The sequence below is a fragment of the Vicugna pacos genome, chromosome 9 (assembly GCF_048564905.1).
Source record: "Vicugna pacos chromosome 9, VicPac4, whole genome shotgun sequence".
NCBI classification, from domain to species: Eukaryota; Metazoa; Chordata; class Mammalia; order Artiodactyla; family Camelidae; genus Vicugna; species Vicugna pacos.
This window is the reverse complement of record NC_132995.1, coordinates 39,121,668-39,145,762: the sequence shown is the minus strand read 5'-3', so window position 1 is coordinate 39,145,762 and position 24,095 is coordinate 39,121,668. Positions and strand designations below refer to the sequence as shown.

The following is a 24,095-nucleotide window of genomic DNA, read 5'->3' as shown; positions in this document are numbered from 1 at the left end:
GAGGGAGAAATAGGAGAACTAGAAACATCAGTGTGGGAGGAGTGATGTCACCAAGATGGTCACATAGGTCATTCTTGACTTTGCTTCCCATTATAAGAAGAGTAACTAACAACTATTTATGAACAAGACACCACTGTGAAAACTCTAGAACATAGGGTTGAGGAAGAAGCATTCCCCCCGCATCACAGACATTGAAACAAATTGCATCAGAAGCGTAAGAGGACTCCCTCGCTCCTATGGTTTCTCCAGGGGGAAACTGAGAGCCCTGCTAGGCTTCCTGCTCCCCCAACATTGTAAGTTGCTTCTAGGGAGGTCAATTTGGGTCCCATCCCATGAGGATGGTGGGGGAATCTGCAAGACTTGACCACTGGGAATTGGATTATGATGGTCAAGGGGGGAGAGGCTTGTAGTAATCAGCATTTGGATCTTGGTAGACTGAGTTCCTACTGCCGGTGCCTAAATAAAGTCCCAACCAGTAACTGCTCATTGCAGAGCTGAGGTGGTGGTGCAGTCTGACCAGGGAATTTGGTGGGCCACAGATCTGCCTGATTTGGGACCTTAAAAAAAATAGCCTTACCGTCTCCAGAATCTGGTCTGCCTTTCTGCCTGGGCAGGGGAGCTAAGTCATAGCCTTGCCCACTGCCAAGTATAGCTCCTGGCCCATCCCAACCGGTGAACGGTCTGGAGCAACTGGGAAGCTACTTAGCCCAGCAAAGGTGGAGCTAAGAGCTTGGCGGGCAGCACTGACCATCTGTAGAACCAAGCCAGTGGCTTTATTTGGCCAGGGAACTTGGGGCGCATCCTGGCTTGGGTCAAGACCCTAAACAAAGAGCACTGCCAGCCGCGGAGCAGGTTCTGCTGTCCGCCCCGACCAGGGAGCTAATTGATAGCCCTGCCCACTGCTGAGTGTGGCTCCGGACCCCGCCCGGCCAGGGGTCAGACCTGACACTGGGGAGGCTGCCAGGGCCAGCAACACTTCAGTGGTGAGCTCAGCCAGCAGGTCTGCCCACGTGTGGAACCAGCCGGTAACCCACTCCGGCCTGAGAGCTCGGTGCTCAGTTCTGCCTTATTCGTGCCCCAAGCAAGAGTCTTACCAACACTGGGACCTGCTCTGCAGCCCCCTCCCCCCACCGCAGCAGTGAAGGGTCCATACCTGCACCCACTGCCGAACACGGCCACCAACCCTGCCGACCAGGAACTGCAGCCAGAGTGTCTAGGGGTCTCGGTGGCCCACCCTGCAGTCAGCACCGGCAGCACTTGAACAGAGAGCTTGGCCAGTGACTCAGGGTCCACAGAGCCAAGACAGTGGCTCTGTCTGTCCAGAGAGCTTAGCGCACATTTCTGTCTGATTTGACCCCCAAACAAAGAGCCTTCCCAGCCCAGGGGCCTGTTCAGTAGCCCCAGTCGGGCAGGGAAGCAGATTTCTAGCCATGCCCACTATTTAACACAGCTTCCCATCTGGCTTAAGGAAGAATCTAACCAGAGCCCCTAGGAATCTGTGAAGCTCATCATGCAACTAAAATCACAATGCACTTGAGTGGGTGGCCCTACCCATCTGCAGCGCTAAGATGGTGGCCCATTAGGCCAGGGAACTTGGTACGTAGTTCTACCTAATTGGATACCCAAATAGAAGCCTTGCCAGCCTTGGAGCCTGGCCTGAGCAGGGACACTAATTAACAGCCCTGCTCATTGCTGAATACAGCCGCTGGCCCCTCCTAAAGCCCTGCTTGGAGTGTGCTTAAACAGAGCACAGCCCATGGCTTTCCCCAGCTGCAGAGCAAAACTGGTGACCCCATCTGGCCTGGCTATTCAGTGCAGTCTGGCTTGGTTTGGGTCCCCAGACAATGAGCTCTGTAGGACTTGAGGCCGTTCTCCTGCCCCACCTACTGCTGAGTATGGTACCCAATCCTGACCATCTCTGAAGCCTGACCAGAGAACCCAGGCCACTGTAGAGTCCATCACACAGCACTGCTTCTGCAGGGAACAAAGCCAGCAGTCCTATCCAACTCATCCAGCTGCTCTCAGCCAGTGGCAATACGCTGTCACCTCAGAACTTGGGCAGTGACCTTGCCCTAAAACAGACACTGATAGCAAGCCCCACTACCCAAGGATGTTATCAGCTGACACGTCAAGAAATCCAAGCTGAGTTTATTGATGAAAAACTGTCCCTGCTAAAGTGAACCTGTAAAGTCTGGAAGAGGAGGCCACTTTCTCAAATGCACAGACACCAATGTAAGGAACCAAGGATCACAAAAAATCAGGTTAGCATGACACCACCCAAGGAAACTAATAGCTCCAATAACTGACCCTAAAGAAATGGAGATTTACACAAAGAATTCAGAATAATCCTCTTAAAGAAATTTAGCTGACGTCAAGAACACACAGACAACTCAACAAAATTAGGAAAACAATGCATAAAAAAGAGAACTTTAAAGAAATAGAACCCAATCCCCCCTAAAAATGCAAATCTGAAGAATACAATGGTTGAACTGAAGATTCAATAAACAGTTTCAACAGCCATCTTGACTCTGGCAGAAGAAAGAACCCATCCAACAGAAGACAGGACATTTGAAATTGTCCAGCCAGAGGGAAAAAAGCCAAAAGAATTTTAAACAGAGTAAAGAAAACCTATTGTCCATATGTGACATCAAAAGAAAAAATATCCTTATTACAGAAATCCCAGAAGGAGAAGAGAGGGGGAAAGGGGCAGAAAGTACATTTGAAGCAATAATGGCTAAAAACTGCCCAAACCTGGAGGGGGAAATGGACATCCATATCCTGAAGCCCAAAGGATCCTAAATAGGTCAAACCTGAATAGGGCTATACTGAGACACATTGTAATTAAATTTTCAATCAAAAGACAAAAAAGGTTTTTGAAAGTAGCAGGAGAAAAGAGACAGTTTACATACAAGGAAACCTGATAAGACATTAGGCAGGGTTCTCAACTGCAACTATGCATGCCAGGAGAGAATGGGATGATATATTTAAAACATTAAAAGGAAAAAAAAAAACGCTATCAACCAAGTATTCTGTACCCAACAAAGATGTCCTTGTGAAATAAAGGAAAGATGATTTTCCTGAACACATAAAAGCTGAAGGAGTTCATTACCACTAGACCTGCCTTAAAATAAACTCTAAATGGAGTTCTTTCAGTGCAATGAAAAAGGATGCTAATTAACCTCATAAAAACATACGATGGTTGCATCAGACTCACTGATAATGGTAAATACAGAATCAAAGTTAGATCCTGTAACATGGTAATGTGCAATTAAATTACAACTCTGGTTAAAAAGTTTAAAACTTAAAAAATGACTATAATAATTTGCTATTGGATGTATAATATAAAAATATGTAAACTGTAATATCAATAACCTAAAATGTGCGGGCAAGGAGAAGTAAAAGTGTAAAGTTTACAAATGCTATCAAGTTGTTATCAGCTTTGAAAAGCATGTTATAAAAATAGGATGTTCTAATTTTAAGATATTTTATAGAAGCCTCATGGTAACCACAAGCAAACACCCACAGGAACTACATACAAGAACATGATGAATGTGTCAACTCATACTGACACTGTAAGACATTAAATCACACACAAAAGAGAGAAAATCAGTTCTGAGAGAGACATGTGTAGCTGTAAATGCATACACCAAGTAAACAGAGATCTCACATAAAAACCTAACTTTATACCTCGAAGAACTAGAGAACAAAGTCAGCTCCAAGTTAGCAGAGGGAAAGACAGAATAAAGATTAGATCAGAAATAAATGGAACAGAGAACAGGAAAATAGAAAAGATTAAACAAAACTAAGAATTTGTTCTTCAAAAAAACACTGACACCTTCAGCTAGACTTACGAGGACAAGAGAGGCCCCATATCAAAACTGTAAGTGAAAGAGGAAGATACAGCTGGCACCACAGAAATACAAAGGATTGTAAGAGGCTACCACAAACGACTATATGCCATGAAAATGGACAACCTACAGGAAACAGGCTGTTAGAAACATACAACCTACCAAGACTGAATCAGGGAGAAACAGAGAATCTGTATAGATCAATTGCTAATACGGAGACTGACTCAGTAATAAGCACCAGGAAGAAAAAGCCAGGACACAGATGGCATCACAGGTAAATTTTGCCCAACATTTTAAAGAAGTATTAAAGCTAATCCTTCTCAAACTCTTTCCAAGAAAATCAAAGAGGAGGAACACTCCTAAACTCATTTTATGAGGTGAGCATTACCCTCATACCGAAGCCAGGAAAGGGCATTACTAGAGAAGAAAACTGCAGGCCAGTATCCCTGATAGACACACATGCACAACTTATCAATAAAATACTGGCAACAAAATTTAGCAGCAGATTAAAAGGATTGTCTACCATGATGAAGTAGGATTTATCCCTGGAATGTAAGGATGATTCAATATATGCAAACCAATTATATGATATACCACATTAATAGAATAAAAGATAAAAATCATATGACCACTTAATAGATGCAGAAAAAGCACTTGACAAAATTCAACATTTGTTTATGATGAAAACTCTTAAATTAAATACAGAAGGAATATACCTCAGCATAACAAAGGCAATATATGACAAGCCCACAGCTAACATACTCAACGGTGAAAGGCTGAAATTTTTCCACTAAGATCATGACCATGAAAATGGTGGCCTCTCGTCAATCCTACTTAGCATAATGCTGGAAGTCATAGCCAGAGCAAACAGACAAGAAAGAAACAAAAGGCAACAGAATTGGAAAAGAATAAAACTGTCTCTATTTGCCAATGACTCGATTTTATATAAATTCCACCACAAATAAAAAAGTTCCATCTAATCTGTTAGAGCACATTCATTAAATTTGCAGGATGCAAAAAATAAGTAGCTTTTCTCTACACAAACAACAAAAAACAAGTAGTTTTTCTTTACACAAACAAAATTTTCTGAAAGACACAGAAAGTGATCACATTTACAACAGCATCAAAAAACAGTAAAAGAAAAAAAAAATTAGGAATAAATTTTACCAAGGAGGTGAAAGATTTCTGTGCTGAAAACTGTAAAACTCTAATGAAAGCAATTGAAGATGACACAAATGGAGAAATATCCTGTGTTCAGGATTGAAATAACTTATTGTTAAAATAGTCGTTTATCTATGGATTTGATGCAATCTCTATCAAGTCTCCAATGGCATTAAAAAATGATATGGAAACATAAAAGACCCTGAACAGCCAAAGGAATATTGAGAAAGAAGAACAAAGCTGGAGGCATCACATTCCCTGATTTCTAGCTATACTGTAAAGCTATAGTAGTCTAAACAGTAATCTAATAAAAATAACAGTATTATATCTAAAACCATAAAATAGTATTTTATGGTAGTGGCATAGGAACAGACATACAGACCAGTGGAACAGAATTGAGAGCCCATTAAAAAACCCCACATCTATGTATGGTCTACTAATATTTAACAAGGGAGCCAAGAATACTCAATGGAGAAGAGACAGTCTCTTCAATAAATGATGCTGGGAAATGGGTACTGACATATAAAAGAATGAGACTAGACTCTTACACTACTCATAAAAACCAACTTGAAATGGATTAAAGGCTTAAATATAAGACCTTAAACCATAAAACTAGAAGAAACATAGGAAAAAGGTCCTTGAGACGGATCTAGACAAAGAATTTCTGGACATGATAGCTGAAGCATAAGCAACAAAATAAAAAACAAACAAGTGGGACTGTGTCAAACTAAACCGTTTCCATACAGCAAGAGAAGTGATCAACAAAATAAAAAGACAACCTATGGAATGGGACAAAAATCCTATCATCAAAATCATTTGCAAATCCTATCTGATAAAGGGTTTATATCCAAAATATATAAAGAAGTCAAGCAATTCAATAGCAAAAATTAAATAATCCAGTAGAAAAACATGGTCAATAAGCCCGAAAAGACATTTTTCCAAAGAAGATATTCACATGTCCAATGGGACTCTGAAAATGTGCTCAACATCATTAATCATTAAGGAAGTGCATATTAAAAGTACATTGAGACATCATTTCACAACTGTTAGAATGCCTTTCATTAAGATGTAGTCTGGCACAGCCATGACGGAAAACAGTATGGAGAGTCTTTAAAAAACTAAGATTAAAACTACCATATGATCCAGCAATCCCACTCCTGGGCATATATCCGAAGGAAGCTAATTCAAAAAGACACATGCACCCCAACGTTCAAAACAGCACTATTTACAATAGCCAAGACATAGAAGTAACCTAAATGTTCACAGACAGACGATTGGATACAGAAGATGTGATGTATATGTACATACAATGGAATACTGCTCAGCCATAAAAAAAAAATAAAATAACACCATTTGCAGTAACATGGATGGACCTGGAGACCGTCATACTAAGTGAAGTAAGCCAGAAAGAGAAAGAAAAATACCATTTGATATCACATGTGCAGAATCTAAAAAAATGAGAAAAATGAACTTATTTACAAAACAGAAACGGACTCACAGACATAGGAAACAAACTTGTGGTTACCAGGGAGCAAAGGAGGGGGCTGGAGGGATAAACTGGGAGTTCAAGATTTGCAGATACTAACTACTATACATAAAATAAACAGCAAGGTCCTACCGTATAGCACAGGGAACTATATTCAATACCTTGTAACAGCCTATGATGAAAAAGAATACGGAAAGGAATATATATGTATGTATATATGTGTGTGTATATATATTTCTGAATGCTGTACACCAAAAATTGACAGTGTAAACCAACTGTAACATTGTAGACCAACTATACTTCAATTAAAAAATAAATTAATAAAAATAATTTTTAAAATAATTCTAAAAAGATATTAAAATATTTGGAGTGTGAGTGAGTGAGAGAGAGGGTGTGTGTGTGTTTGTGTGTGTGTGTGAAGTGTATCTTCTACCTGTATGCTGTGTGTGGCTGAGGGTGGCAGGGTCAGGGGAGCATCCGAAATATACTGACAATTATTGACTTTGGGATGTATTAATGATATGCCAGTTTGCCATAAATTTTTAGAGGTTAATGGGGTAAATAATTGGCTTAAATATGTACCTAATAATGCATTTTGAATATATATTAAAGGCCCACATAAGCTGTCTGATACCCGGAAAGATCTCCAAGAGATCTTCGTCTCCTAAGAAACGAAACTCTTAGGAAGGAGAAAAAGACAGCTAATCATTTTCTTCATGGTCCTGTTGGGTCACCAGCAAAATGTAGAACATCTTGGTATTGGGTAGAATTAACCCCACTGTTAGCTGTGTGATGATATCATTTCCTCAGATGTAAAACAGAAACAGTAATACCTTATTTGGTTTCACAATTGTGCATTTAATGCACAAGTGCCACTGAGCATTATCTGGGCTCCCAGCGACAGGGAATGGACTACACTGACAACGGCCGGTTCCTTCCTGTGTGGTGCTTAGAAACTCCTTTCCTATGTTAATCTGGTCATTAAGGATTAGGATACCCTTCTGTCCAGGCCAGTTCTTCAAGGAGGCAGTGCGTCCCCTTAGGTTCCACATACTACCTAAACTTTTCCCATTTTATTTACCTTGCCCTGGTTTACATGGTGCAACCATTTAAGAATATTCTTCGTTAAATAGAACAGCTGAGCTGGACACCACTCATGCTCTTAACCGCTGCTACTTTGTCTTATATAAAATAATAAGTGGAAAGGAGGATGATAAATTAAAAAGAAATGAAAAAGCAGCGTGTGTGTATCTTCATTTCTGTAGCAAGTTATAAGGCCATGGTTGCTACTGTTAACTGTCCCCTTACCTGTTATCTCCACTAATCAGCCTTCTTTACCAGGTGGGCAGCCCAATCTTCATCCCTATGCGGGCTAAATCCTTAGCTGTTTGGCCTTCTGTTTTGGTTGCCGCAGCTTTCCATTAACTTCTAGCATTGCACGTGGGGACACTAAAAATGGCCCACAGAGCCCCCCAGGCTCCAGGCGTAGTCCTTTCTGACCTACTGTGCAGCAGCAACCCTAACTTCCCCTTGATGACCAGGGACTAACGTCTGGCTAGGACAGCAACCCCGCCCCATTGCTTTAGTGGCGGAACAAGCCTGGAATGGGCAGATGGCCATCCAGACTGCAGATTCAGTGGAACACCGTCCCCTGGCAAAAACACTTCCCCTCTGGGGACTAAAACTTTCAAGTCAGAAGAGCTCAGAATGATGGGGGACAAGGAGCAAATGTTCTGCAAGTGGGTACAATAATGAGAGGAGTTGTTCCCACTTTTACCTCTTGATTCTCAGACCTATATATTCTGGCAGTGGGAGAAATAACATTGTATATCCATTGCTTTTCTTAAAAGCATATACCGCATACTTTAAGATCTAACCCTTAACTTTCAGGGCTGTTTCCTAATAGGTATTATAACTGGCCCTGCAGTGGCCGTTCCACCACTCTACAACACTAGATGTTCCTGTGAGGCGAGGAGAATGGGATCTGTTATAACACCATTGAATTCTCTGAGTGTATACCCACTGCCATGCATCTTTTGCTGAAAACAAGTTCCCTGTTCGTGAGCAATGCCATGTATTCTTCCACGATGGCAAATAAAATATACTATTAGTCCACGGGTGGTGGTTCTGACAGTACACTGCGGGCGGGAAAGACAAATCTATATCCAGAAATTGTATCTAATACCGTGAAGACAAACTACCATCCCTCCCATGATGAAAGGGTTTCAGTGTAATCAACCTGATACAAGACACTTTCCCCAAAGAAATGATGTAGTGATGGCTATACGAATCTTAATATGATCATGTATCTTAGCTCAATGAATCCTTTGGTGGGCATTCATTCTTAACAAATAATCGGATATAAAGAAAATTCTTTATGCCCAGAGATATCAATCACAGACTTCCATGTGTCAGCAAGACTGGGGGAACAACCTTAGCATCCACAGTGGGCAGCAGGGGGTTGAGTTATGGTGCATAAGCTCAACAAACTATTGCTCAGCATTTCGTAACAGCGTTGAATAACAATGCCAAGCAAAATAAGCAAGATGTTACATTTGTGAACAGAAGATAACACTATTAAGATAAGGGGAAACCTATACATGGGAAAGAAAAGCCTGGAACAAATCCTACGTCCAGTCAGTCACCAAGCCCGTTCAGTCGCTCTTCCTACGCATCTCCTGCGTCTATGAACGTCTCTCCTCCTCCGTAACTTCCATCCTCTTCCCTGCCATTTTGACCCTCATCAGGGTGACATCAAAGCCTCCTAACAGCCTCTCCCCAGGCGCCACCGCCCCGTTCAGACACACTCTTTACACAGCAGTCAGAGGGAGTTTTAAAATGTGAACATGATTGTAGAAATATTCCTTGCTTAAAAACCTTCAGTGGCTTTTTATTTAGGAATAAGCTCTAAAATCTTTCATGTACCTTAGGAGGCAATAGTGACATTTGATTTGGCCACAACAGACCTCTCCACCTCATCTTTTCTTGCCTTATCTACCCAGCCACGCCAGGGCCCACGTCAGCCCTGCTTTTTGTCCAGAGGCTTCTGTTAACAGGCGTTCAGCACTTAACCTTGGGTGTTTGCAGCAGTGAGCTTTAGGTAATAGGCTATGCATATTTTTATGTTTTTCCTCCTCCTATTCTGTTTTCTTAAACGTTCTTCATGGAATAAGAGCCTCTGATAACTAAAATGTAATTGTTACTAAAAGAATGAATGCCTCCTAAGAGATACTTCTTTATGTTCCCGCTAGACTAGGAAGATTTACAAAAGGCAAATTGTTCCCAGGGCTGGCTAGTCAGAACAGGAATTTCAGGCAGAATGTCTACCCCTGCACAGAAAGAAAAAGAGAGAGACTAAGTGTCTGTGTCACTCATTTATAATTATGAAATAATTATAAAATAAGTTGAGAAAACATTACCATAAGGCTGACAGGACTCAGAATAAATCTTCATGAAAGAACATTAAGCAGTTGCTATGACAGGATTGAAGGAGTGAAAGAGTGCCCTCCCCTTTTCCATGGTCTGTGGGGGGAAGTGCTTTCTTCCCTGCTCCCCAAGGCTCACGCCGAACCCCCACCCCCTCCACCTTCCTCTCCCCGGGTGGTCTCGACATGAATCCCTCGTGGTAGATTTGCAGGGTTCCAGTGAGGAAACAAAATCCTGGGTGTCTCACAGTTCTGCTGCTGCCAACAGGCTTCTTAATCCATAAAGGCAAATTTTTTTTTCTTCTTTTCTTGGTTCTTCTATAATTTAGCAGAGAAAGCAGTTCTCAGGGTCTATCCCATCCATGTCATTTAAATCTATTTACAGTTATTCAAAACTACTAGAAGTGGTTGTTTACCTTCACCCATGTCCCTGCACTGGACTGATGTGTTTGGTGGTACCTCCTTTCTCCCTCCCAGCTCCAATCACAGCTCTCCTGATCCAGGGCCCTGTCACAGAGGATGCTTTCCCAGGATACATCCTTGCATCACAGTATCCAGCACATCACTGGGCTCCTCTGCTGGGTCTGCCATGTCATGCATGGCTTACCGGTCAGCTGATTTCTAGGCAGTGGCCATGGTCTCAGCGAGCAAAAGGGATTCAGTCTCTACAACCACACGGCTACTTCCCAGGTGCCGGCAGCAGATTTAGATGGTGGTTCCATTATTACTTCCCCAGGGACGTATCCTGAGATTCTGCTTGATCAGCTCAAATTGCCCTATTATATAGGCTCTCATCACCACACGCTCTCATTATACATTTATTTGGTGGTTTCTTTGTGTTTCTGTTGTTAGACTGTAAGGTCCACAAAGATGAGAATTATAACCTTTTTTATTCTTTCACTCCCTTCCTTCTTTTATGTTTTTATTTAACATTTTATCTCCATTGTTTTACACAGTACAAGGCACATGGTAGGGGTTCAGCAAACACTTGTTGAATAAATGAATAGATAAAGATTACTCAGGGAGTTCCAGTGTAGGTAATAGTGCAGCTTGCATTGAACTAATCATTCCAGAGGAAACAAGAAGTTATGGATACAGCATAAGGGGGCGGGGGGAGGTGGGGACAACTGGAATCAAAGAGTGCCCCAAGGTAGACATAAACCAGTGAGAATTTGATCCTTGGGAAAAAGGAGCCGCCCGAGAAGAGACCCACATTTGTTTTTCTTTTGGGGCCACTCTAATAGCTACGGGGTCTGACAGGCAGAGCTCAAGGCACAGTGTTTTGGTCTGAGGAATCAGAAGACAGAATTTTGAGATTTCTAGAGATCCTGGAAAACTGAGGAGGAAAATTCTAAGAACAAAATAACAGAAAAGAAGCTCCAAAAACCTACACATGAATTCCTCTCTAATGTTAGCCTAAATACTGAACTATGAATGTTGGGATGAGACCCTATGGAGCCCGGAGCCAGTATTAACAGCTGAAGAGTGAGAGAGGTAAGCAGAGATTCAACTGCTCCCTGCCAAAGAGGTATAAGAGTATGGAGTTAGAATCCCTCTCTACGTGAGAGGGGCTGGGGAAATATCTTTTGCTTTTCACTGACATTCAAGAGAGGTCATATCTTAGAAGTAAGGACTCTGAGAACTAAGAGATTTTAGGACTAAGGGCAAAATTGAGATCACACCGCCCTGACAAAGTCTAAAACCTGAGCTGGTGCAGGATCAAGGTGACCTGTGAATAACTACTCAACGGCTAGAACAGAAGGCAACACTGCACCAAATGAGCAAACGCGATTCGGAGTCTACAACATAATAATGATGCCCAACACAATTAAAAAAAATTATTAGATGTGTGATAAAAACAAGACACTGGGACTCTTAGTCACGGGGAAAACAGTCAGTAAAGGTAGACCTGGAATGGCCAGAAGCTGGAATTAGCAGGCAATCACTTCAAAATAATCAAGATATTCTGGGAAATAAGGGAGGCGATCCCAGCTTCCCCGTCCTCCCATAAAGCCTGGTGATTAGACAGCTACCCGCCAACAAAAACAGCTCCAGGGGACCTTTAGATTCTACTTAGGAAGTTTCAGCGACACCATGCAACAGAACATCCGAGGATAACTGCCCCAAAGAGAAAGCAGGCAGCTTCATTTAGCCTGCCTCACCCCATGCCCCCAGCTGGCACTGTTCAGCTCCAAGAAAGAGCCTCTCAGGTAGTAACAGCTCCTCTCACCAGGAAAGGAAGAGAGGGCCGAGTGTCTAGCCTCTCTAGTATTTTCCAGCACCGTGTGAAGTCCAGCTCAGCTCTACCCCACCTAGATAAGCGAAGAGGGCTGACCAGGAACAAGAAGAGCAGAGTCTAGTATCAGCAAATACGCAGTGGGAGTGACTGTGGTTCAGGGAGACCTTTGTTACAGGCAAATTCAGCAGCTGCTACCACAGACAAAGTCAGGGGCTGGTTGTGCAGATCTTGCCAGTTGCCCCCAGGGGTTTATGTTCACTAACACCAGTTGTGCCTCAGGGCCTCCCTGCTCCCTTCACACCACCCACCTCACACCCTGCCAGGGCCAGGACCCACCCTGCTAGCCATCCAAGGTCTTTGTGTCAGGGCAAATGTAAAACGCCAGCCACTTGGGTCCCCCTCCCCCCATCAGAACCCAGCAGCTGTGCTCACAGCCAGCCCAGACTTTTGCATCTGCAATGAATGCTGGTTTTTGAAAAAGATTAACAAAAGGGACAAACTTTGAGCAGGGCTAACTCAGAAAAACAGAGAGAGGACTCAAATAAAATTGGAAATGAAAGAGGAGACATTACAACTGATACTTCAGAAATGCAAAAGATGATGAGACACTACCATGAACCATTATATGCCAATACATGGGGTAACTAAGAAAAAAATAGATACATTCCTAGAAACATGCAAACTACCAAGAATGAATCATGATGAAATAGGAAAGCTGAACAGACGGGTATTAAGGAATGAGATAGAATGAGTAATCAAAAACCTCCTCAAACAGAAAAGCCCAGGATCAGATGGTTTCACTGGTGAATGCTACAAAACATTTAAAGAAATATTAATGCCATCCTTCACTAACTCTCACAAAAACTGAAGACAAGGGAACACTCCCAAACTCATTTTATGAGGCCAGCTACCCTGATGTCAAAGCCAGATAAGGATATAAGGCAAGATAACTATCAATGTTCCTGATGAATACTGATGCAAATTCTCGACAAAACACTGGCAAACTGAATTCAACAGCACATAAAAAGGCTTCATTCACTATGATCAAGTGGGATTTAACTCTAGGATGCAAGGATGGTTCAATTTATGCAAATCAATAACTGTGATATACCACATTAATAGAGTGAAAGATAAAATTCATGATCATCTCAATAGGTGCAGGAAAAGCATCTGGCAACGTACAACATCCTTTTATGACAGAAATGCTCAACAAATTGGGTAGAGAACATACCTCAACACAATAAATACCATATATGGCAAACCCATAGCAAACACCATACTCGGTGATGAAAGTTTGAGTTTTTTTTCTCTACGATCAGAGACACTTTCACCATTTCTATTCAACACAGTATTAGAAATCCTAGTTAGGGCAATTAGGCAAGAAAAAGAAATAAAAGGCATCAGAATAGTAAAGGAAGAGGTAAAATAGTCTGTGTTTGCAGATCATATGATTATATATAAAAAGATTCCACCAAAAACAGAACTAACCAATAAATTCAATAAGGTTGCAGGATACAAAATAAACATACAGAAAACAATTGCAGCTCTATACACTAACAATAAAAACATATGAAAAAGAAATGAGGAAAACAAGCTTGCTCACAATAGCATTAAAAGCAATAAAACACTTAGAAATAAACTTAACCAAGGAGGTGAAAGATCTGTACACTACTAACTACAAGACTTTGATAAAAGAAATTGAAGACAAGCAAATGGAAGGATACCCCATGTTCATGGATTGGAAGACTATTGCTAAAAGCGTCCATATTACCTAAAGCCATTTATAGATTCAGTGTAATCCCTATCAAAATTCCAATGGAATTTTTCACAGAAGTAGAAAAACCCATGCTGAAATTCTTATGGAGCCATAAAGGATCTCAAATAGCCAAAGAACAAAGCTAGAAGCATCACATTTCCTAATTTCAAACTATAATAAAAAGCTCTAGGATTCAATACAAGTGTGGTCCTGGCATAAAAACAGACAATAGACCCATGGAACAGAATTGAGAGCCTAGAAATAAACTACCACATATATGAGCAACTAATATCTAATAAGGGCACTAAGAATGCTCAATGAAGAAAGGATTGTCTCTTCAATAAATGGTGATGAGAAAACTGTGTAACATGCAGAATAATGAAATTGGACCCCTATCTTACACACTGACAAAATTGAACTTGAAATGAATTAGAGATTAAATTTAAGACTTAAAACCAAGTGAAATAGAAAAAAGCTTGACATCAGTCCCAGCAGTGATTCTCTGGACTGGACAGCAGAAGCACAGGCAACAGCAGAAGCACAGGCAACAGCAAAAATAAACAGGGAAAAGCAAAAAGAAATGAGTGGACTACATCAAAATATGAAGCTTCTGCACAGCAAAAGGAAAAATCCACAAAATGAAAAGGCAACTTAAGGGAGGAAATACTTGCAAATCAGGTATCTGAGAAGGGGTTAAAATCCAAAATCTCAAATACAAAGATAAAAGGTCTCAATACAACTCAATAGCAAAACAACAACAAAAACAAAACAAACAAAAAAACCTAATAGCTGATTAAAAAATGGGCAGGGGAATTTAATAGACATTTTTTCAAAAGAAGACTTACATATGGCCACCAGTATGTGAAATGGTGCTCAACATCATAAATTTTTGGGGAAATCGAAACCACAATGAACTTCACACCAGTTAGAACGGCTATTATCAAAAAGACAAGAGGTAAGTGTTGGCAAGAGTGTGGAGAAAAGGGAACCCTAGTGCACTGTTGGTAGGCATGCAAACTGGTACAACCGCTATGGAAAACAATATGGAAGTTCCTCAAACAATTAAAAACATAACTACCATATCGTCTAGCAATCCCACTTCTGGGTATATATCCAAAGAAATGAAGCTCTTGTAGCAATATCTGCACTTTCATGTTCACTGCAGTATTATAACAGCCAAGATATGAAAACAACCTGCGTCCGTCAACAGATGAATGGATAAAAAGATGTACTTATTTAAACATACACACAGAGGATTATTACTCAGCCATGAGAAAAAGAAATCGTGGTGTTTGTAAAAATCTGGCTAACCTTGAGGGGCATCATGTTAAGTGGATAAGTCAGAGTAAGAAAGACAAAATTCTGTACGATATCACCTATATGTGGTATCTAAAAAAGACAAACTCAGAGAAACAGAGTAGAGTGGTAGTTACCATGGGCTATGGGTTGGTTGAATGCACAGATATTGGACAAAGGGTACAAACTTTCAGTTATAAGATTAACAAGGTTGGGGATCTGATGTATATAACACAGCGATTCTAGCTAGTGATACTGTGTCACGTATACTTGAATATTGCCAAGAGAGTAGATCTTAAATATCCTCACTACAAAAAAGAAATGGTAACTATGTGACAGATGGAGGTGGTAGCTAATACTATGGCGGTAATCATTTTGCAATTAATAAATGTATGAATGGTGGTTGCCCAGCTAGCTCAATCGGTAGAGCATGAGACTCTTAATAAATGTATCAATGTATTAACACATTGTACACCTTAAACTGACGCAATACTACGTTGTCAGCTGTATCTCAATAAAGCTGGAGGGGGGAAACATTTCCACTTTATTAAAAAAAATAACCAATATGAAAATGTTAGAAATAGTGATAATAAACAAATGGATACTTTCAGACAAGATAGAGAAACTTAAAAAGAAAGGAATCAAATAGAGATCTTAAATGGACAAGTAAAATAGCTAAAATTAAAAAAAATATATTGGATGGGATTAACAGAAGATTGGATCCAACCAAAGAAAGTATTTACAAATTTAAAGATACATTAATTATCCAGACTAAGAATAGAGGGGAAAAAATTAGGGGGCAGGGGGTGGGGAACAACAACGCTGTAACTGTGTCCAAAAGAAGACGACATGAGAATTAGGGGGGAAAAGTGTGTATTTGAAAAGATATTGTCCAAACGTTTTCAAAGTTTGAGCAAAATGATCAACCCACAGATCCAATAAGCCCAGAAAACCCCAGGCAGAACAAATACAAAGGAAATTACACCTGAGCATATTATAGTTATACTGCTGTCAAACAAAAGGGGAAAAAAAAAAACCTTACAAGCTTGGGGGAATGGAATGTGGGGAGATGATACAGGAGAACCCAGAGAAGAATGACAGCAGATTTATTATTTAAAAAGAAAGAAAAAGCACAGAGACCAGAAGACAAAGGACAGGCATCTTAAAGTGTCAGGGGACAATGTGTGTGGAGGGACTATTACATAGACTGCTCCACAAATGTGAAATTTTCTTTTTTAAAAATAAAGGGAAAAATAAAGATATTTTTCCAGTAAATGAAAGCTGAGAAAATATACCCTGAGTCACCAAGAAATGCTCTAGGAAGTTTCTTCAGGTTGCATGTGAATAATACCAAATGAGTAATTAAACCTAAAGGAAGGAAAAAAGAACACTACAAACAGTATATATGAAAAGCTGTATTTTCTTTTCTTAACTTTTATAGTATGCAATGAACTGTTTAGAGCAAAAATAATAACAAAGTTGAGGCTGGTGCCAAAGCAGTGGTAAAGAATGTGATGACAGCACTAAGACAGAATAGGAACATACTACTTGGGGCTCTTACATTATATGCGAAATGATATAAAGTTAATTCAAATTAGGTTTAGATAAGCTAAGGATGCAGATTGTTATCAGTGTAACAATAATAAAAAAAGAACTAAGTAAAAATGAAAATGCCAACAAAGGAGATAGGTTAAAAATTTCTCAAAAACTTGATTAACCCAGAAGAAGACAGCAAAGGAGTAACAAAAGAGCAAGGGACTAATATCCCCGATGAATGGTAAATAGCACACTGGCATGATTAACCCAAATGACACTGATATTTATGTCAAATGCAAATAAGTGACATATTCCAGTTTAAATGTAGGGATTCTCAAACTGGACATAAAGAACTAAGTACACGCTGTTTTTAAGAGACATGCTTAAAAAAAAAAGACACAAATGAAGGCAAAAAGATAGAGAAATGGTGAACAGAACCATAATGCCCTACGTAGGTGTAAATATGAGGATGCTCATATTGCATATCAGGCAAAGCAGACATCAGGACAGGGAATACTGCTGTAGATGAAGAGCATTATTTGATACCAACAGGGGCAAACTGACATCTGGTAGAACACAGACCCAGCAACTGCAGAACGCATCTTCTTTTCAAGTGCACGTGGAACATTCATAAAGACAGACCGTATGCTGGCCCTAAAAAGTAGTCTCAGTAACTGTCCACTGGTTGGAATCATACTGAGTATGCTCTTTGACAAGAGTAGAATAACATTTGAAATCAATAACAGTAAGATACCTGGAAAAGCCTAAAATATTTGGAAATTAGTGGAAAGGTGGGGTTAAAAGTATTTTTTGAAATAAACTGTAATGGTAATGAAAGCACAACGTATCAAAATTTGTGGACAGGAACTAAAGAAATACATGGGAATGGGTATATAAGCTTTAAATTCTTAGAATAGGAGCTAGGCTTAAAATCAGTGATCTAAGTTTCCACCATATGAAACAAATAAAAGCACCAATTCATCACAGAGTGAAAATAAGGAAGTAATGAAGATGAGGTCAGACATCATGACAGAAAATAGATTGACAGTGACCAGTGCTGACCCATAAAGAAAGTCCACAAGGCCAATGTTTGTTCTCTAAAAGGATTCCCAGACCAACTAATGAAAAAAAAAAAAAAGGGAACACATGAATGACTAATATCAGTATGACAGAGGAGAAGTAACTACTGTATTGGTGGTCCCCAGACTTCCAGGTTTGCTCAGAGGACTCATGAGACTCAGCATATAGACAAATTCATAGCTAAGCTTTTCTTTTTTCTTTTAACAGCAAAAGGATACAAAACAAAATTAGCAAAGGGAGAAGGATCATGGGGTGAAGTCCGGAGGAAGCTTTCAAGAGTCTGCTCTCAGTGACGTCACGTAAGAATGCTGCGTTTCCCCACAGAGAGCTATGACAACATATGTGAATTGTCTAATCAGCTTATTAGAGACTCATTGTCCGGGGACTTCGAGGGCTGGTCATGGAGGCAGCCTCTGTCTAGCATGTAACAAAGTTCTAGACTCCCAGAAGGAAAGCATATGGTTAGCACACACCATGTTGTTTGTACAGTTTAGGAGCAGCTGTCCTTATCAGATAGGACAGTGAGGACCTTCCTGACATCCAAGTTTCTAGATGCCAGCCATGGGCCAGCCTTGAAAACAGTCCTTTCCAATGACAGCAGTCAGACCTGCTATGTTAACTCTTTTCTGCACAATTAGGTACCCTACAAAAACTACAGAACTGACAGCTTTATGCTAATATCAGAATGATAGAGGAGATATAACTACAGATCGCATAAATATTACAAAGCTAACAACTTTTTAAACTTTTTTTTCAGTTGACAAATATATTGTCAACTGACACGAAACAGCAAATTTCTTGAAAGTGACAACATACCAAAACAAACAGAAGAAAAAAATTTGAATAGTAAGATATCTTTTAAAGAAATCAAATTAGGAAAAAAGATTACTGACAGGAAAACTCCAGAGTCATACCGTCACTCTTGTAAATTCTATAAAACATTTTAGGAAGAAATAGCACGAATCTCACACAAATTCTTTCAGAAAATAGAGGATTAGGGAACATTTCTGACTCGTTTCATACAGTCAGCATTACTCTGATACCAAAACCTGACAAGCATATAATTAGTAAATAAAATTATAGTCCAATATCCCTCATGATTATACATGCAAAATTCCTTAAAAGTATGCTAGGAAAATTAATCTAGAAATATATAAAAGGGGTAATGCATCATTGGGATTTATTCCAGGTATGCAAGATTGATTGATTTGGGCATGTGGAACCAATGTAATTTACCACATTAGCAACATAAAGAAGAAAAATTATATAATTATCTTCACAGATGCAGACAAAGCATTTGACAAAATTCAATGTCCATGAGCGTTCACGGAAGGACCAAAAAAACCTCTCAACAATCTAGGAATAGAAAGAAACTTTTTTCAAGCTATTAAAGTACATTCATGGAAAACCTAAAGCCAGCATTGTACTTGAGGTGAAATACAGAATGGGTAACACCTGGGACTGGGGACAAGACACGGATTTCTATCCTTACCGCTTCTGTTCAACATTGCGCTGCGTATTTCAGCCAGTGCACTAAAGCAAGAAAAACAGAAAGCATACATTAGAATGAAAGAATCTCTATTCACAGATGACATGATTGTCTACACAGAAAATCCTAAGACATCTAAAAAACCCACCAAAATTAATGTCAGTTTAGCAAGGTTACAGAATACAAATCAACATACAGAAATCAGTCTGTTTCTATAGTCTGGGTTGGTATCTAGTGTCTAAAGTGGTCCCCAGTGACCCTTGTCTCCCACTATGTATTCCCTGTCTAGTCTGCAGACACTGAATCAGAGCTGCCTTAAGGGACCAACAGAATAAGGCAAAAGAGACAGTGTGTGATGTCTGAGGCTAGGTCACAAAAGGCACTCTTGCCTTGGTCCTTTGAGTCACTCACTGCGGAGGAAGCTAGCTACCCTGGTGTGAGGACAGGATGCCACCCCACAGGGAGGCTCACGTGGGGAATGGGATCAGCATCAGATTGCCAACCATGGGAGTGAGCTAATTTGTGATGGGAGCATCTAGTTCTGGTCAAGCCTTCAGACCACTGCAGCCCTTTTTACCACGACCTTAGGAAGGACCCTGAGTTGAAAATTCTCATCTCATCAGCTCCAAACCAATAAAAAAAAATGAGGTAACAATTACTATTATTTTGAGCCACTCAGCTGTTGGGTGGTTTATTGTACAGCAACTGATAACTAACACAGTAATTAGAAAACAAAATTTAAAGTAATATCTATAACAACATTAACAAAATATTTGAGGCTATATATATATATTTTAAAATGTAAGCCAGGCCTTTATGCTCAGGACAAGAAAACACTGTTGAGGGGGGAAAAGAAATTAAAAGTCCTAAATAAATAAAAGATTTAACATGTTCATGAACTGGAAGGTTCAATATTGTTAAGATGTCACTTTCCCCCCAGATTATTCTATAAAAATTTATATCTTTCTAATTAAAGTTCTAGCAAGCCTACTTGTACTAATTGATAAGTGGATTCTAAAATATGTATGTAAATGCTAGGGAGCTAGAATGGCCAAAACCACCTTGATAAAGAAGACAGGACTTACAGTACCTGATTTTAAGACTTTACAAAACATTTCAGAAATGAAGATTGTGTGGTTGTATTGTGAGGGTAGACAAATCAATTTGAATAAAATGGAAGAGTCCATAAATAATCTCATGTCTATAGGCGTCGAGGCAATTCAAGAAATAGGATTGGAAAATGTTTCTAACAACACTTAAAACAAACAAAACAGAAACAGTGTTGAATCAACTAGATGCCCGTGTGGGAAAAAAGGGGGACCTTCGATCTTTACCTCATACCATTCACAGAATTGATTTGATATGCCTAAACACAAAAGCTAAAACCAGACAACTTCTAGAAGAAACATAAAAGAGTATCTTCATGCCTTACAGTAGATTAAAATTTCTTAGATAGGACTCAAACAGCACTAATCATAAAAAGAAAAAAAATTAGGGCTTTAGTAAAATTAAAAGCTTCTGCTCCTGGAAAAAAAAAAAAAAGACACCATCAAAAAAGTCAGAGACTGGGAAAAATATGTGCAAAGGACTTTTATCCAGAATGTACAAAGAACTCTTCCCCAGAATATACAAAGAATCATACAGTTCAGTAATAAAACAATAACCCAATAAGAAAATGGACAAATGACTTGCAGAATAAGATATGCACCTAGCCAATAAGTATATGAGAAAATCTATCACACAATTAGTCATTAGGGAAATGCAAATCAAAACCACCACGAGATATCACTTTATAGACAGACAATAGAATGGCTAAAATTAAGAAGACTGACAACACCAAGGGGTGGGAAGGATGCACAACATCCCGGAACTTGATGGGAACGTAAAATGGTTCAACTATATTTAGAAGTAATTCGGTAGATGCTTATAAAGCTAAAAATACAGCCACCTTGACTCAGAAATCTCACTCTTAAAAAGAGACATTTATCCAGGTGAAATGAATGTATTATTTCCACAAAAAGTTTGTATAAGAATATTCATAGCTTCATTTGTAACAGCCAAAACCGTTATCCACAGCAGTGTCCATCTAAAGGTAAATGAACAAACTGTGATATATTCTTACAATGGAATACTATTCTGCCTTAAAATGGAACTAATTTTTACTGCACACATCAGCGGAGACAAATCTTTAGACCGGACGGCTTCACCAGGAAATTCTACCAAACATAGAAAGAAGGACTCATACCAGTCCTTCTCAAACTCTTCCAGAAGACTGAAAAGGAGGGAATACTCCCAAACTCATTCTATGAAGCCACCAACACCCTGATACCAAAACCAGGCAAAGACACTACCAAAAAAGAGAATTATAGGCCAGTATCACTGATGAACATAGACACAAAAATCCTCACCAAAATCTAAGCAAATAGAATCCAACAGCACATGAAAAAGTTTCTTTTGAAAGGAAAAGCCAGGCTGGGCTAACAAGCTAACTCACAAATCTAAGTGTAACAAGTGTCAGATGACTGATCTGAGTTCTGCCAGGCTAACTCATAAATCTAAGTTAATTAGTGTCGGTTTGCTGATTCCCTGTTCATGTTTTTTTTTGCTAGCCAGCTGGATTTTCAAAGAGACATATCTGGCCTTGAAATGTTGGTTTGCTGCCTCCCTGCCTCTACTTTTGTGATACTGTTGCTGCTAAAGCTGTTCCATGTCTATTGGCCGAATTACCCAAGCTAGTAATTAACCCTATAAAACCTCATGCACACGTCTTGGAGGTGCTCAGAGCTTCAGAGCAGAAGCCCCTCTAAGCCCGCCAGCGTAATAAGTCTGAGTACTCCAAACCTCTGAGTGGTGCTTGTTTCTTGGCTGGCCTGTCGTTTCCCTAACAGTCAGACAAAATAATGCAAACTGTATGATTCCATTTATGTGAAGCTCTAAGAACAAGCAAAACTCGCCATATGATGATAGATGTCAAAGCACTGTTGGCCCTGCAAGGGAAGTGGGGTGGGCATTGGCTGAAAGGGGCCGGGGTAACCATTTTGGGCGATGGAAATGTTCTGTATTTTCATTGAGATAGTGGTTACATGAGTAATACATTTACAAAACTCAATCAGCTGCACCCTTTAAAAAAATCGGTTGTATGTAAATAATTCCATTAGAAAAACTAAAAACCAAAACAATTATTTATCCCTCTGGGGGAAGACTGGCCAAGGGAGAAGCTGGGACAATGCCGAGTTCCCGATTCCATGCGTGTTCTCTTTCATTTAAGGTCTCCTGCGAAGCCCTCGCCTTGGGAAGGGGCGACCTTTGGCTTGGCACCCGTCTCCACAGCCCTCCCTCTGACCTGCAGGGTGCCGGCAGCCCACCCCACAGGCTGCTCAGTGCTCTTCTCCACTTCGGACTCTACCCCCAGGCTCTGGGATAAAAGCCCTCCTGCTGGAACAATTTCCTTACTTACGCCCCTGAGCTCTCACAAATTTGAGGTTGATTTGTCTCAAGGGAACAATCTCCACTTAAAGTCACAGCCACCAAGAGCCTCCCCTAATCTCAAAAGCATTTGCAGAGCTGAAAGCCGCGTTTCCACTCCTGGGGTAACCTTCCCGCAGTCACCAAGCCTGCCTCCTGCTCTTTCACAGGGAGGGCAGGCGAACAAGCACCGCTTCACTTCGGTATTTCTGTACCTGTTAGGGGATCCCCAGCCGCAGTGACCGGTTGGCTTGTTGTCTGGGGTGCAGGGCTAGGAGAGGCATGCTCTTTCTTCCTGAGTCCCTGTCAGCGGCTTTGAGGCACAAGGACTTGACATCCTGATCAGAGACGACTTAGCAGCCAGCTACCTCCTCTCCCAGCCAGAGTGTGAGTGTTTCCTCCTTCACAATCACTAATTGTTTTCTCCCCGCACTGACACCTGCCTTATTAGAAGCCTGCTCCACTCAACAGCAGCACCTGAGCAGAGCTCGGGGCCTCCTGCCTGCCAGAGGGCAAGCTGAACCCAAGAGAGGAGTGACTCAGAGTCGGCTCAGAAAATCAAAATTGAGCCTCAGAGACTTTTGAATAGTTGTGTCTCTGAGGGAGATGTCATGATCCAAGGATATTTCCAGTCACCTGATTTGATTTAATTTGAGGGTTTTGCTAGTCTTTATTTGGTATAATATACCCTGTCCGGATCCAGGCACAGGTGGTCTGCATTTGGGGGCACTCCCTCCTACAGGCAGATGCATTCCCACAAGGGCTGCAGGAGTTTGGAACTCAGATAACAAAGTCTTGAGAAGGTCCACGTCCATTCAGCTCTTTGCAGATGGACAGAGAAGGGCAGGGATTCTCAGAAGCCTGCCTCTGAAGCAAGAGATTGTGAGGACAGGAAATACCACCTTGAGTTTGCACAGGGAGTAGGGGGAGTTGAACACAGCTTGTTATAATGTCCCCTAGACGTTCTGCCACCAGGAAACATGGAGACATTCTGGGAACCTGATTTCCCCAAACTTTTCCCAGGCTGGCAGCTCCAGGGGGGTCCATGGGAAGATACTAATTGTGTGGCTCAGGCATAAAGAACACAATTTCTAGTTCTGACCCCACAGTTGGGTTCCAAATGCTGGGCTGTCCTGGAATCCTTGTGTCCAGTGCTACTGATCAGCCCATGCTCAGATCTGTCTGCTACTTGTCCTCAATATGTGGCTTCAGTGATGTCACTGGCTGGCATAGGCCTGGCTCCTGTTGGCTGACTGTGACCAGAGAGGGGGACAGAATGGCAGTTGAGACTAGGACAGAATTTCCACCTTTAGA

The 24,095-nt window shown here is 40.7% G+C and overlaps 1 long non-coding RNA gene across 2 annotated transcripts in view; it reads right to left on the bottom strand.

Annotated features, from left to right (window-relative positions):
* Positions 1-24,095, bottom strand: part of LOC140698157 (uncharacterized) — a 65,437-nt gene that overhangs the window by 18,885 nt on the left and 22,457 nt on the right. The window contains exons 1-2 of one of the 2 annotated variants that reach the window (XR_012075712.1): positions 19,513-19,585; positions 19,320-19,360 (exon numbers count right to left, since the gene is read on the bottom strand). This is a non-coding gene — a long non-coding RNA (uncharacterized lncRNA). Of the gene's footprint in view, positions 1-19,319; positions 19,361-19,512; positions 19,586-24,095 lie in introns of those variants that run through there. The other variant, XR_012075713.1, reaches the window with a different exon arrangement.